The 16,810-nt window shown below is 41.0% G+C and overlaps 1 protein-coding gene across 2 annotated transcripts in view; it reads right to left on the reverse strand.

Annotated features, from left to right (window-relative positions):
• The window catches only part of mfsd6b (major facilitator superfamily domain containing 6b), a 65,667-nt gene extending 52,126 nt beyond the window's left edge, over window positions 1–13,541 (reverse strand). The window contains exon 1 of one of the 2 annotated variants that reach the window (XM_072261680.1): window positions 13,010–13,541. The gene's annotated coding sequence lies outside the window, so the exon portion shown is untranslated. Of the gene's footprint in view, window positions 1–1,831; window positions 2,024–13,009 lie in introns of those variants that run through there. The other variant, XM_072261681.1, reaches the window with a different exon arrangement.
• Window positions 13,542–16,810: the final 3,269 nt, after the last annotated feature.

Genomic DNA, 16,810 nt, shown 5'->3' on the forward strand with positions numbered 1-16,810 from the left:
TATCTTCCACAGCCGTGTCTGTTCAAATGCTAACAATCTCAGCTTCTCCGTTCTTACAATCGACCTGAATTCCCTTGTCCCTGGAATCATGTTGGCACATCTCTTCAGCATCCTTTATTAAACCTTTTACATCCTTTCTACAGCATGGCAAACAGAACAGGGCTGAACCAATGTTTTTTAAAGGTTCATCATGACTTCCTTACCTTTGCATTCTACATCTCTGTTTATAAAGTCCAGGAACCTGTATCCATTTATAATTGCTTCCTCAACTGACCCACTGCTATTTTCAGCAAACTATGCTCATATATAAAATTAACCCACTTAAATAAAATAAATGGGTCAGCAGAAACTATGGAAAGAAAAACAAGAATCAACACGGAAGATCACGGATCCTTTTCCGTTCACTTTCCACAGATACCGTGGAAAGTCTGAACTAGCATTGTCTGTTGTTTCAGAATTGTATCTGTAATTTTGATTATATTTATAATTATTCCAGCTTATTTATGTTGCCTCTTATGCTTCCTACCAAAATTTAACACTTTGCATTTTCTAGAATTCAGTTTCAGCTTTCCACTCATTTCACCAATCCATCTTTATATCTGTCTATTACATTCAGTCTTACCGCACCTCCAAGTTCAGTGTCATCTGTAAATTTGGAAATTATGCACCGTACTCCTGTCTAAGTCATCAGTAAGAGATGTCCTAATATTCACCTTTGTACAGTTTCTTTCTGTCTACAATACAATCTTTCACCACGGTTCTTTTCATTGTTACAGTATTAGTCAGCTTTTTCCCCATGCCTCAAGTCCTCTTGTTTTACGGCCTTCAGTACTGATGACACTTAACTCACTCAGAGAGTGAAAAACAGGGAACTATTTACTAGTTATCTTTCACCAATTGTACGAAAAATGTCAGAATTTATTATGAAAAAAGTAGTCATAGAACACTTGGAAATTAGGTAAAGTCAGCATGGATTCAAGAAAGAGAAATGATATTTGACAAAAACGTTCAAAATATTCAGGTAGTAATTAGACTAAGTTGAACCAATTGATGTGATGAACCTAAATTTAAGAAAACTTTAAAAAAATGCAATAAGATGTGTGTTATTCTTCAGTGGATTTGGAGTAACAAATTAGGGTCAATAAGGCAGCAGAAAGAAAAATGAGAATAAGCAGATCAAGATTTGATTCTAGTGACAGCATAGAAACAGGTCCTTCGGCCCATCTAGTCCATGCCAAAAATGTTTAAATTGCCTACTCCCATCGACCTGCACCAGGACCATAGCCATCCATACCCCTACCAACCAATTATCTAACAAAACTTCTCCTAAATGCTGAAATCAAGCTCGCAATTACCACTTGCGCTGGCAGCTCATTCCACACTCTCATGACTCTCTGAGTGAAGAAGTTTCCCCTTATGTTCTCCTTAAACTTTTTCCTTTTCACTCTTAACCCATGACGTCTAGTTATAGTCTCACTCAACCTCAGTGGAAAAAGCCCTCTTACATTTACCCTACCTATACCCCACACAATTTTGTATACCTCTATCAAATCTCTTCTCAATCTTCTATGCTCCAAGGAATAAACTCCTAACCTATTCAATCTTTCTTTATAACTCAGGTCCTCCAGATCTAGCAATATCCTTGTAAATTTTCTCTGTACTCTTTCAACCTTATTTACATCTTTCTTGTTGGTAAGTGACCAAAACTGCACATAATAGCGCTAAACCCTTGCGTGCATCTTCGGAAACAACTTTTTTTTATATGTTCGATATCTTTTTTTTTCCTTTTCAAGGTTCTTTTGAAGACCCTGACCTGAAGTTACACTCTGACCTCAGTTCTTTGGGGGAATGGGACCCGCTCTCAGGGCCTCACAATTGGCTGCTTTTTGATATCCCGAGAACACAGCCTGGAAGGCGAGCACGCCTGCAGGGTTCTAGATTTCCGTTGCTGATTCTTGGCCGGTGCCCCCGACTGGTGTCGCAGGACGACACGGAACTTTGGGAGCAGCGGGTTAGCTGCTGGAGGTTGCGTGTCCAGAGAGCTGCACCTTTCTGGGACCTCTCTGGACGCAGAGGTCAGAAAAAAGCGACGCAACAGACTTTTAAAATCGTAAATCAGCGATCTGTTTGTCATGTCTCCCCTCTCGCTGTAAAATGGGACATCTCTTTTTCCCTTATTAGGGAGAGAGACAGCCTGTGGTATGTCGAATTGCCAGGTGAACGAGTAGTCTTTGTGGTACTGCAGGTCTGTGTCTTTGTTGATGCTTTGCTGCACTCTTGAGTGCCCAGTGGAGGGTGATGATGCTTCTTTGCTGGTGGGAATAAAATGGAATTGGAATTGGCTTATTTTTCCTCACATACACCCAGCTACCGACTCGCATACTGTTGATACAGATCAAATTATTACACGGTGCACTGAGGCAGAACAAGGTAAAACAATAACAAGGCAGAACAAAGCATAAAATTTACAAAGTGCAGTGAAGCAATAAAGTGCAAGGTCATAACAAGGTAAATTCTGAGGTCAAGAGTCTATCTTATCACCCAAGAGGTCTGTTCAAGAATCACACAACAGTGGGACGGAAGCTGCCCTCGCTGGCTTTGAGACCGGTGGTACTTGCTTTCAGGCTTTTGTGTCATCTGCTCAATGGGAAGGGGTAGAAGAGAAAATGTCCTGGGTGGTTGGAGTCTTCGCTGCTTTGCAGAGAACTCACCGGCTAGATGCAGAAATGATATTTCCCCAGCTTTCAAGTCTAGAACCAGGGCTCACAGAACTGCAGTTGGCCATGCCAGACAGAAATGAGAAGACATTTCCTAAGCCAGAAGGTGGCAAGTCTTTGGAATTCTCTTCCTCAGAGAGAAGTGGGTGCTCGGTTACTGAGTTCATTCAAGGCAGAGATCAATAGGTTTTCAGAACAGAGGGAATAATGGGGTCAATGCAGGAAAATGATGTGGGGGCGGGGAAGATCAGCTGTGATCTTACTGATGACTAGAAGGGGTGTCGCCCTGTTTCTGTTTCAGTGTCTGCAGCCAATCTCTCTGCACCTCATGAAAGTGAACTGGAGTCCCAGGCACTTTGACGCCAGCAAATCCCTCAAACTGACAGCAGTCCCTCAGGAAATTGTCACTCTGATATCAGCAACCAGTTTACCAACATTTCCCTCCCACATGAGGGAGACACTGTGGGTTTTAGGCTGTTTTAATTGAAGCCTGCAGGATGAAGGAAGGGCACCAAGCTGCTGAATGTCTGATGAAGTGACTTGTTAAAGTCAAAGCACAGACCTTTCAGTGGGAAAATCAGACCTGGGCAGCTCAAGCGATATCCTAAGGGTGCAGGCAATCTTGGTTGAGACCACCCCCCTATATTGAGGATCCCCTTGTACTGAGTCCTTCACTCCCTCCTCACTCCTTCTTCTTGCATCCCCTCACTCCCCCCGTCACACACACTCACAATCAGTTCTTCACAACCCCTCGCATCCTCTCGGTTTCCCCGCACTCCACTCACACTGAGCTCCTCATACCTCCCCTTCTTTATTCCCGGGACCAGCTCCATTAATTACTGCAAGATTGCTGCTTTTATTTACTCACATTATGTTGTCACTTAAAATAGGCACAAAAATTACTCTGTTAAAAACCTGAAATTTCTAAGTGTATTACAGAAAAAGCTTCTTTGATAATGTGTAACATTTCACTGTGCAGTGTGAACACTAGGCTATTATGTTGCCCTCACTTTAAGATTAATATAAAATAAAACTGATCCCAGTGCCAATTGACATTTTACTTCTATAATTTTTTTTTCTGAATTCTATTAATATCTTGTCATTTTCACCCTAAGTACAAACAGCAACTCCAGATTTTCTCTTGTTAGTAACAAAGACATCATTAGTCATTATGATAGCAAGAAAAACACCATTCCAATAACAATTCAAATGAAATTCAGCTTATAAATATGCATAACCCAAAATACCCCTCTTATTTTTCACAGCCTACTGCCAACTTAGAACTACTTCCTGGACAAAACTGGATTTGTCATTATACTTTCTGGACACATGGACTTAATATTAATTATTGCACAATCCATTTGAACCTGTACAGTATAATAATTTCACAGGAATTTGAGGAAATCAAGTGTTGTAGAATGGTTTTTATTGTTATATAAGTCACCTTATTCAAACTAGATTTACAGGTTTTGCAACAGCAATAGTTGCTTTCAGAGTTAATTTACAACGCTGATTCCATCATCGTAATCACTGTGACATGGCTCACTATTATACCTGCTAAAATAACCAAAACGCTGGCATCGGATGAAACAAAGAGATCCAAATCTGCAAAAATGAATGGGTGAAAGGAAAACCAAACAAACACAATGGAAAATATTTTTATAGCTGCATTTCACATCTTTTTGTGTTGCTTACAGTTCCTCTGAATACCTTTACATCACTGCCACATCAATTATGAATGATTAGACTGAGCACGAGTCCACAAAACCACTGAAAAATAAATTCAATCTGTAAACACTGTACCAACACAGAGGTTGCCACATCTTCAGAAATGACAGTAGTCTTAAACACATCTGTTTAAAATATCTTAAGTCATTTTGTATGTATCCATCGTATCCTGTTTCAGAGGGGGCTTAATGATAAATTGGTATCTTGCAATTCCACATTAATTTGTAACTCTTTGACACTCTACCTCAATGCATAGTCTTGGGATATCTTAAGATGAAATATATCCTTGTCACCAGTTTGTCAGTAAAGAGAGTTTATTATTTATTTATTGAGATACAGCGCAGAATAGGTCCTTTCGCCTAGCTGCCTAATCCTAACCTAATCACAGGACAGTTTACAATGAACAATTAGTTTAACAACTGGTATGTGTTTGGACTGTGGGAGAAAACCATAGCACCCGGAGGGAACAAACTCCTTATAGGAAGTGACAGGAATTGAACCCAAGTTACTGGTACTGTAAAGCATTGTGCTAACCACTACACTATCGTACCACTACCTATCTCCTCACTATTAAATAAATGTGGAGAAAGAGCATAAACTATTAGTTACTGCCTGGGAAGATTCTGTTGAAGTAGTTGGCTATTTTACTAATGAGTTAAAGTTCAATGATTTCTCATAAAGACTCACCTTATTTAAATTACCAGATATACAGCATATAAATGTTATGTCGTTCATGACCTCTAAAAAATGTTCAAGTATTTTGAAGTTGTAATGACTATTTTAGCATAATGTGGCAGCTAATTTGTCACTAATGTGAATGAGTAAATGATTTGGTAACTTATTTTTGAGGTTAATGCCAGAGGGGGAAAACATTGCCCGTAACACTGAGCTGTACCACATTCTTCACAAGGCACCAAGGGATCTTTTATACCCATCCAGGAGGGAAGTGGGTCTTTGTTTAACATGTCATCTCACAGAACAATGAAACTAAACTTCAAAAGTGCTCTTGGAAGTCCTAAGGACATGAAAAAAGCTACGTAAAATCAGTCTTTCTTTGAAAATAGAACGGTACAGCACAGTACAGGCCCTTCAGCCCATGAAGTTTTACTTACCTTTGAACTTACTCAAAGATCAACCTAATCCTTCCCTTTCTCTATATCTGCTGGCTTTGCCCTGAACCCTTTGTCCAGTTTAAATGTCATTTATTTTTGCAAAACTTTATAGGATGCTTAAAAAAAAACTTTTCATTCCTGTTCCTGCTGCATACACCAGGATTCAATATTAGGTTTTCGGGGCTGGCTTGTGCCAATTGGCCAGAGATTTATTTTAGTAGTTTTGTTGGCTGATGCAATGGTGCTCACACTAGCTAATACTCTTGAAACCAGCTATTTCTCTTGAACTTTTGCATGATGGAGATGAGTGGAAGTTCATTTATCTTGAGTATTCTTTGAAAGAAGGATGAGAGAAATTAACAATTTTGTGGTCACTTGAAACAAGTGGCTGTAAATAGGAACAACATGTTGATAGACACAAGAGATTCTGCAGCTGCTGGAAATCTTGAACAACACACAAAAAATGCTACAGGAACTCAACAGGTCAGGTAGCATTCATGAACATTTCAGATGACATTTCTGACCAAAACCCATCATCAGTCCTGTCGTATGGTCTCGGCCCAAAATGTTGACTGTTCATTTCTCTCTATAGATGTTCAGTTCCCTCAGCATTTTGTGTGTGTTACTCAACATGTTGTTAGACTTTATGTTGCTTTCTAATATTCTTGGTGAATGTTTCAACAACTGTGAAATATTTTGCACTCACAAATCAACGAAATCTGGTGGGTGATACAAATAACTATTTAAATAGGAAATGAGTATTAGTGAAGGGTAGTTGCTGTTTAACACTTGAGCCTCATGTTGGCAGCTGGTGATGTGTAGCTCTTGAAAATATTCAAGCCGGTGGCCTTGGGCACTTTTATCATTGGACAAGATTGTAATCTACTTGGAAGGAACAAGTTGCCAGTCCCAATCACTAATTACTAGCTTCAGCCTCAGTGCATTTTAGACACAACTATCCCTATAAAAGATAAGACCTGCTATCTTTTTATTCACAGGATATGACTGCCACCGGCAATACTAGCATTTATTGCCCATCCTAAAACTCCCTGAACCAACCACATTGATCAGACTGGGTGAGGATTTCCGTCCTGGAAAGAGTCAGACAGTTTTCAGACAATTGAGCAGTTTCAGGCTCAATTTTCTTTTGAAATGCAGATTTATTAAATTTCTTGAATTAATATTTCTTAGTCGCCATGGTAAATTTGCAAACTTAGGTCTCTGGATCAGTGGTCCAGGATTTTGATTGCTTAGTCATTATGGAGATACACTGAGCGGACACATCTCTCCTTCGCATGTAGCAGGACTGTCTTCATCCAAATTGTAAGTAAGGAGGGATTCTCAACAGAGTGACTAATTATGAAATATCTTATACAGTACAAAAGAAAGAAAATTATGAAATATCTGAAAGAAAACCTCAATAGCAAATAGCTGTACAAGGGCAGAGTGAAAAAACAAAGGTGTGGATGATTGCGTCATCACATGGCCATAATGATTCAGAAGGTTCCTTAAAATACATTTTTTTTTGTTGTTCTTAGCAACACTAAGCATCCACTTTAACACGAATGAATATCTGACTCAGTATTAGGTAGTCACAAGAGCATCCTGACTGGCTGTGTCACCTTCTGGGAACTGTACTACCCTCAGCTGCAAGGCACTGCAGAGTGGTGCGGACAGCCCAGCTCACCTGTGGATGTGAGCCTCCCTCAATTTAGGATATTTTCAGCAGCAGGTGCATAAAAAGGGTTTGGAGGATCATCAGAGATTCGAGTCACCTCGACCACAAACTGTTTCAGCTGTTTCCGTCTGGCAAACGGTAACACAGCATTAAGGCCAGGACAGCTTCTTTCACCAGGCTATCAGATTTATCAATACACATTGATCTGATTGCATATCTGACTGTACATACATGTACACAGAACAATTACATATACAAACTTAGTTTTGGGCAATATCCTCCCACATTTCCCTTCCTTATTGCTTGAATAAAGCAACAGAGATGCAACATAAAGATTTTTACTCCCTCATGTTGTAAGATGGATGTAAAAAAAAATCTAATTTTAATTCTACTAAATTATGGTGTTTTAATTACATTACAGCAGCCCTGCTTACAATGTTTTAATAAACAAATTGAAGACGGATTAAATTTAATTTGAAAATATTGTGTAAAATGGCATTATATGGACAGAGAATTCGATTGCCTCAAACTTCTGGTCTGTTACAATCATTCTGTAGCCTTGGTTCCTGCATCACCAACCAGAAAATCCAATGAGAAGTGAAAAATATAGGCCACTGGCAGCAACCAGTTCATACATGCTGTGTGGGTGAGGTGGTTTGCATTCTTTCTTTAATTTCTTTGAAGTATATGTCCATTGTGTGTTGGCACATGGCCAAGCAGTGAAGGCGTTTGTCTAGTGATTTGAAGGTCGCTAGTTCGAGCCTTGGCTGAGGCCGCGTGTGTGTCCTTGAGCAAGGCACTTAACCACACATTGCTCTGCAACAACACTGGTGCCAAGCTGCATGGGTCCTAATGCCCTTCCCTTGGACAACATCGGTGGCATGGAGAGGGGAGACTTGCGGCATGGGCAACTGCTGGTCTTCCATACAACCTTGCCCAGGCCTGTGCCCTGGAAACCTTCAAAGGTACAAATCCATAGTCTCATGAGACTAACGGATGCCTATAATAACGTCCATTGATTCATACATGAGAAATTTTAAACTTATGTAGCCTAGGCCAGGCCAGTACACCTGCTTCTTTAATAATGTATCTCAAATCCAGGAGCTTTGCCACCTGCAATTTCATGGACAGGAGACCTACATGGGCAGTTCCACCTTCAAATGATGCAACTATCTTGGTGCTCATTGCTGCTCCCTTCATATAACTGGGTTCAAATCCACAAATGGCGACTCAACATCACCTCCCAAGGCTAAAAAAATACCTTTGCAAATGGTGCCCATATTCCAGAAACGAATATATTAAATCTTTCATTCGACCTCCCATAAGATAGCAAACCATGCATCTTAAAAATACTGATATTTTGCTCAAAATCATTTCATTTGAGCTCTTCATAAGAAACACAGAACTATTTTCTCAAGTTAGTAAGCAGTTACTGTTGTGGGGATCTGAGTCTGGGCCCCAGTAACTGCTGCTCACAATCTATAATCGATGATTTAGCTGAGGGCACCAACATTGACAGTTTGCTTACGATTCCAATCCAGATGGCAGGGTGCATAGGGAGGAGGAAGTGGAGAAATATCAAATGGGTACTGATGAGCTAAATGAGTGAGTGAGAAATTTACAGATGCAATTTACTCAGAGACTGGTTATCCGGCATCTACATGAGCTGACAGTTGATGGTCAATCAATTGTGCTAGTTAATCCATTTTGGGCCCAGGAGCTCTCATGGCGCTGACACAGCCTGGTACTGGGAAATCCCTCAGTGCTAATTCAAGAGCTTCCTCAGTACTGAACCAATGTCAGCCTGGGAATCGGCTCATAGATGCTCCATTCCCAACTCTGAAGTGTGCTGGCTAATAAAATGCTATTGAGCTTTTCCAGTAATGCGGAAAATTGTGATGTCATCCACCTCAGCGTATAAAAGAGAAGAGGGGAGGTTTTTTTAGATGGTGACAGAATGGAAAATGTTGATGTTCTGAGGGACACTGGAAGCTAACATGCTGATGTTCCAAGCAATTAGGAAGTTAAATGGAATGTTGCTATTTATTATGAAAGAACGTGAGACCTGGAATAAAGATGTGTTCAAGGTTCAAAGTAAATTTATTATCAAAGTACACATATGTCACTATATACAACCCTGAGATTCATTTTCTTGCGTAATAAAACCATAAAAAAATAATAACCATAATAGAATCAATGGAAGCCCACACCAACAGGACAGACAACAAACTGTGCAAATACTAAAATAAAGTAAAACAAAGAACTAATGATAATTTACTGAATCAAATGAAAATTGGGTATCAAATCAGAAACAATGAAATGAACTATATCTTAACCCACTTTTTATACGTGGATGATATGAAATTATACGCCCCTTCATCAGTTAAGCTAAAGCAATTAATTCAATTAGCAGAACTATTTTCAAAAGAAGTAAACATGAACATTGGACTGGATAAATGCGGAACATTAAACATAAAGAAAGGTACAATAGAGGTAATATAGAATACAAGACAGAGCAGCAGGTTACAATACAACCGATGGACGAATATAAAACAAAAGAATCTGGCACATCAACAAGGAAAGAAAATAGATGATAATGTGATAAGGGAAAAGCTTTCAAGGATTAAGAAAATCTGCCAAACAGAGCTCAACAATAAAAATATAACAAAGACAATAAACACTTCCTCTATACCTATATTAACATATACTTTTGGCATATCTTGGTCCAAAACTGATCTGGAAAATTTACAAAGAAAAATAAGAACTCAAATGACAAATTTCATAAAACATCATGTACATTTGAATCCACTTAGATTAACACTACCTGGGACAGAAGGGAGAAGAGGAATAACAGACAATAAAAATCTACACAACAGTCAGATAAAACTTCTAAGGACATACTGTACTTTCATCAATGAAAACAGGATTCAGCACTCCAGGCAAGCATTTGCAATTCTGATAAGTACACACCACTAAATTTAAATGACAGCACAACCCAGAAAAATGACATTATCACTATTGAAGAAAAAGTTAATCAATGGAAGACAACCCCATGATCTGAGCAGACTAGACTGTGACAAGAAGTGTGGAACGCCTGGCTCAGAGTTGGAGACCTCCTCCCAGAAACAGAAGGGTTCCTTTTGGCAATGTAGGACCAGGTGGTTAGCACAAAAGAAATCAAAAATCCATAATAAAATACCAACAAATTCAAGGTGATAAATGTAGAAAACACCAAGAAAAATTGATACAATCCAACACATTACAGGATGCTGAAGCAGTTTAACTCAATCTGATTACTTACACAGGCACAATCAAGTGGCAAACATCATTCATCAAAATTTTGCTTTAAAATACAAACTCATAAATGAAATCATACCTTACTACAAATACAAGCCTGATCCAGTTTTAGAGTCAGAATGCTACAAATTATATTATGACTAATCAATTAGTACAGATAGGACAATCCATAATAAAGTTCGGATCTAATAGTACAGGATAAACAAGCAAGAACAACTTATTTAATTGATATAGCCATTCCAAATACACATAACTTACAGAAATCATAAGTGAAAAACACCAGAAATATGCTGAATTAAAAGAGGACATTGAAAGTCTATGAAACATAAACAGGGTATACATTGTCCCGATAGCAATATCCACAGCTGGTGTCATCCCAATTTTATTATGCAATAGTATTAAGCTATTAGGGCTACACAGTAATATCTATGTAAATCTTCAGAAAGCCACAATACTAAACTGAGATGTAGTTGTTAAAGACCATCCTGATGTATGTACCTTTGCTGACCAGGGTTGAGCGAAGAGTCAATGAAATGGCATCTGATGTGGACCTGTTGTGCCATTAGGCAGATTGGAGTGATTGCAAGTTGTTTCTCAGGCAGGAGTTGATATGTTTCATCACCAATCTTTCAAAACACTTCATCACTGCCCCAACCTACCCCTATTCCTAACCCTAACTTCCACACCCCTCTCTCCTCCATCCCCTAAGTCTACCCCTAACGCTAACTTTCAGTCCCCTCTCCCTCCATCCACTAACGCTAACCATAACTCCTTCCCTTTTCCCTCCAGCTCCCTCTCCCCTCCACCCAACCCCTCATCCTAACGACATCCCACAATGGAAAGCATCTCTATCAACTCTGGGGAAAGCCCCCATTAACACGGAGCATCCAAGCACCCCCTGACCATAGTCAACACCCCATAGATTCACAGCCGCTCCACTCCTCACACATACAGCTTTAAGCCTCCAGTGTCATTAACCCCCACCTTGCACACATAAGCATAGCACAATACCTAACACACCCCCTCCCACTCTTAAGAAAGACAGATTCCAAGAAAGGAAAGTAATGCAGAACCAGGTTAATGAAAGTGTGGGCCATTCCAAAGTGGCAGGGTCTAGTAACACTGAATCTCCAGTAACAAGATCAAGAAACACAAAGGGAATAATTTACTGTAACTGTATTTATTCAGAGTCTGGGGGGGGGGGTTGCACTTGAAATGCTGTGCACAGTTATGGTCTTCCTACTCAAAACAAAGGAGTAATGTGCCAGATTTGCATGAAGTGCAAGGAAGATTAATCTGATTGTTTCCAATAGTTATTTGCCAGATGAATACAGGAGAGATGTCTTACTATAATTATATAGGACCCTGATCTTCCTAACTTCAAAAACATTTCTAGATTAGTTTCTAAAATGATGTAGGAACAGAAATTGAATAGCCTAATCACAATTCTGCAGAGTTTAGAAACATGCTAAGTTGTATCTTAGGAAGTTGGACCAGGACAAGACTCACACAGTGAATGGCAGGGCCCTGGAAATAAAGTAATCAATGGATTTGGGAATAGTGTAGAAAGATGGTGCTGAGGTAGAAGGTCAGCTGGGGTCACAGTCTGTCACGGGCCACGCATTTGGCCAGCTACTGCGCCGCACACTGATGCCGTTTTCTATAAAATTCCACCTCAGATAATCTGGTTACTTTGACCAGTAGAGCCTGTCAGAAAGGGCCAGGTGAGTCACCAGCTCTTTCTGCTCCCTCCCCATTGCCATTGCAAAGGCCGCTGACTACCTTCCCTATTCTACATTTACCGAAGTCAGTGACGACTTTACATTCTAGGCGTGTTTGTTAATCAGAAGCTGCCTTCACCACCCGGCAACACAAAGGAAACGTAATCACTCTTCAAGTTCAAATGCACCTGAATTTATAGTGGAAAATTAAACTAGCGCGCAAACGCCAATTTCACGGCAAATGTCCACAAATTTGGACTTTGCCAAAATATCTGGGAGACAGTGTCACTACAAGGAAGTACCGCTTTGTTCCACTGTTAACGCTTTTCCTTGAAAGGGTAGGTGCAACGGGCTCCTGAGAAATTCCCCCCGACAATGCGCTGGGATAACAGAACATACCGGGACAGGAAATAAAAGGGGTTTCAACAAGAAGTGAACTTCAAATAACCATTCGCCCAAAAGCCAGGTTTTAAAAGTATTTTAAAGAAACGTACAGCTCCTGTACATTGCGCCTTTTCAAAGGGACGCTTGTTTACAGATCTGCCTTCACCGAACAAGATTTTTGTTGGTCAACGCAGAAAAAAATGCTGGAGGAACTCGGCAGGTCAGGCAGAATTTCAGAAGCAAACCGTATTGTCCGCCCACCCACCATCACCCGGGTCAATACCATGGCAGGGCCAGCGTCATCTTCAGCTAATCGCTGAATACTCAGCGCGGATACCCACCGGCTCGACCCAGGAGGTTGACAGATCTTACCTCGAACAGGAAGGTAAAAGGAGCCGATCCTTTCCTGTCAGTCGGAGTCTCGGTTTACATAGCAGCTCTGAATGCGCCCATACCGGCGCCAGCAGTAGATGCAGCGCCTCCGCAGCTGGAACCCTCCCGGTGGCGAACTGCTTTTAATGGCACATAAGGCCGGAGACGTTGGGGCTAGACTGGGCCCGAACACCTGTCTCCCTGAAGTTCCGATTGAGCTTCAGTGGCAGGAAGCCAGCGCTGCACCCTCGGCGAGGCAGGACACACCCGACACCCTGCTGAACAATGCATCACGAGCAGTGGCAGCGGGGCACGGCGCAGCTACCGCGCACAGGACAACGACCCAGCGCCTGCTACTCGGCTTGAGCCAACGGGCCCCGTGAGGCTCATCGGAGACGTGACCCCAGCGTGGCAGGAATCATATTTTTCCCTCAGCAGAGACTGAAGCAAAACAAATACTCAGCGGGTCAGGCAGCTTCTGCGGGGAGGGAGGGAGAGAGAGCGTGGGGGAAGGGTCTGCGGGCCGGTTACCTTTCTTCACATTGTGAATAATCGAGACCGTGCACGATTTACAGTGGGGGGGGGGGGGCGAGAAGGGGAGGAAAGAACAAAAGCGAGTGCCTGTGAGAGGGTGGGAGGCGGGAGGAATCGGTGATGTGAGTAGTGTCGCGATAAAAACAATGGCAGAGGTTGGGTCTAGAAGCAGGTTTTAACGGGAAATAGGAGTTTTGTTCTTTGCATTGTTAAAACACAACGTTAAGTTGGGAGAGCTTGTTGAAATCTAGGCAACTTTTCCCTCCGGGTATAATTTTATCAGTAGCTATCGAAGTGTTCGAACGCCATGAAGAGCGAAGGTTTAATAGTAATTTAAAAGAACACACCGTTGTTCATGTAATGAGCCACTAAGTTTCCGACAAAACTCGGTCGTTCTCTGCACCACCCACCGTGCTACATATTACAGTACCATCCATCGCCAACTATCCGCTCCTGACATCTAAAGGCATTACCCGAAGTGAATCCCCACGCTGTTAATATCTTGGGGGCTACCATTGAACGGGAGTTGTTTATACACTTGTGGCTACCAGAGCAATTCAGTGGCTTGGAATTCTCTGGCGAATGACTTACCTCCTGACTCGCCGAAGTCTGCCCACCATCTACAAGGCTCAAGTCAGGAGTGTGATGGAGTCCGCTTGCCTGAGTAAGTGCAGCTTCATTGGTACTCTGGAAGCTTCCTACCATGCAAGCCATAGCAGTCCACTTGAAAGGCACCCCATCCTCGATCATTCATTCACTGCACCCCCAAAGCACAGTAACAGCAGTTTGTACTACCTGCAGGATGAACTAAGGCGACTCACCAAGACTCCAAACTCAGGACCTCTACCAGGTAGAGAAACTAGGGCAGCCAAAGCAGAGGGTACCATCATTTGGAAGTTGTCTTCAAGCTACATACCATACAGACTCGGAATTAGATCACCATTCCTTTACCATTGCAGGGCCAAAATCCTGAAAGCCCCTCCCTAACGGCACACCTCAAGGACAGCAGCGGTTCAGGAAGGCAGCTCACCACCGCCTTCTCAAGGGCAACTAGGTTTGGGCATCTAATTGCTGGCTCAGCCTGCAAAGCCCACATCCCACTGAATGAATATTAAATATTTTTTTTCATAAAACTACCAAAAGAGTATTGACACAAATGGACATAATTGTACATCATGGATTGTACTGACGTAGAATTTATGTGGCATTTTGAATTAATTTCTCACAAGGAACCTAGAGCACTACAGCATAGAAGCAGGCCCTTCAGCCCATCTGGTCTGTGCTGAGCTGTTAGGAAATTTCCCGTAGAGCTTATTTATGTACTTTGTAGGCACAAAAGCACATAAAAATAGAATTTGTAAGCAAAATATACCCTTAGAATAGAAGCAGGAGAAAACACTCTGTCATTAATTCTGCTCAGTTCGATGAGATCATGGTTAATCTGATTTGATCTCAGTTCACATTCCTCAACTGTCTGGTGTTTTCTTTAAAGCCCTAACATCTGTACTCAGTGCCAAACCATGCAGTTCTCTAGGGAGAGTTCTAAAGATCCACTACCCTTTAGATGAAGAAATTTCTGCTCATCTCGGTTGTAAATGGCTGACCTCTTATTTTGATATGGTTGCTTTCTCATCTTGGATATCGCAGCTGGGGATGTATCATATATATCATTCCTACATCCATTCAGTCAAACGTGAAAAAAAATATAAGTCTGTTGTCTCAGTCTGTTAATCTCTCCTCATAGGACAAACCGCCTTGCCAGGAATTGATCTAGTAAAACTTAGTTTCAGTGCTGTATGGAGAGTAAACCTATGTGGAACAATCCAGGTGCAAGTTCATCATTGTCCTATATAACTACAGTATTACAAACTTACAGGCACCCACTTCCACTCACAATAATGGCCAATACATCACTGTTTTCAAAATTTGTTGTTATGCCATTTGCTTTCCTAATTCTTTGCTTGCAGAGTTAATTTTCAATTATTTTATATCCAAATAACTGTCAGGTACATCTGAACACCAGCACTATTCAATACCTCATTATTTAGAACATTTTTTTTGTTTTTCTAATTTTACAGCCAAAGTGCAAAACCTTACATTTTCCACATTATATTCCATCTACCATGTCTTCCACTGTTTACTTCGTCTGTCTATATTCTCCAAAACCTATTTGTATCCTCCTCATACCAAGATGCATCTTTGTATACAATTTGGAAATATTACTACTATATCGATTCTCTTATCTGTTATTGGTTCAGCCGAAGAGATGATATTCTTGGAGGAATGGCCATATGGGTAGAACTTAAAACGAGAAGGGAGGGTCTCTTTAGTAGGAATGTATTATTGCTCCCACCCCCATAGTTGGCAGGAACTTCAAAATCAGAATTGCCCATAGTTGAAAGTAATATAGGGTTGTATTAATCGGAGATTTAAATTTGCCCAATATTGGGCCTGTCCAAGGGCCTGGACAGGGTGGCATTTATGAAATGTGTCCAGGGAAAGTTTCTGAGTCAATATAGGAGAGGGAGCAGTATTTGGATCTCCTCTTAGGGAACAAGGCAGGGCAAGTAACTGAAGTGATCATAATTCTATTAATTTTAAGATAGTGATGGAAAAGGATGGGCGATGTCCACAGATTAGGGTCCTAAACTGGGGCAGGGCTAATTCTGGGGGAATTAGACAGGATCAAGAAGAGATTGATTGGGTGAACCCGTTGGAAAGAAAATTAATAAATGGCAAGTGAGAGGCTTTTAAGAGTGTGATATTAAGTGTTCAGGAGCTGCACATTCCTGTTAGTGTAAAGGGTAAACCTGGCACGTTTAGGGAATCTTGGCTGATGAGCAATATTGAGAAAAAGAAGGCAGCATACAGTATATTTGGTTTAGGATGTTGGGATCGAACAAATCACTTGATGACTAGAAAAAGTTTAAGAGTACTCAGGAGGACAAAAAAAAGGTTATGAATGGATATGGCAGGTAAGGTTTCGGAAATTTCCAAGAGATTCTATAACTATATTAAGATTAAAAAGGTGGCTAGGGTGTGAGTAGGTCCCGCAGAGATCAACATGCCTGCCTATGTCTTGAACTCCAGGAGATGGGTGGATTTTTAACGAATAATTTTCCCCAGTGTTCACCAAGGAGAAAATCATGATTGAAAAAGAAATATGGAAAGCAAATCGAGGTGTTCTGGAAAACAGTCATATTTGCAGGGAATAGATATTTGCAGCCTTACAGCATATCAAGGTAGATAAATTCCTGGAGCCTGACC

The sequence above is a fragment of the Mobula birostris genome, chromosome 6 (assembly GCF_030028105.1).
Source record: "Mobula birostris isolate sMobBir1 chromosome 6, sMobBir1.hap1, whole genome shotgun sequence".
NCBI classification, from domain to species: domain Eukaryota; kingdom Metazoa; phylum Chordata; class Chondrichthyes; order Myliobatiformes; family Myliobatidae; genus Mobula; species Mobula birostris.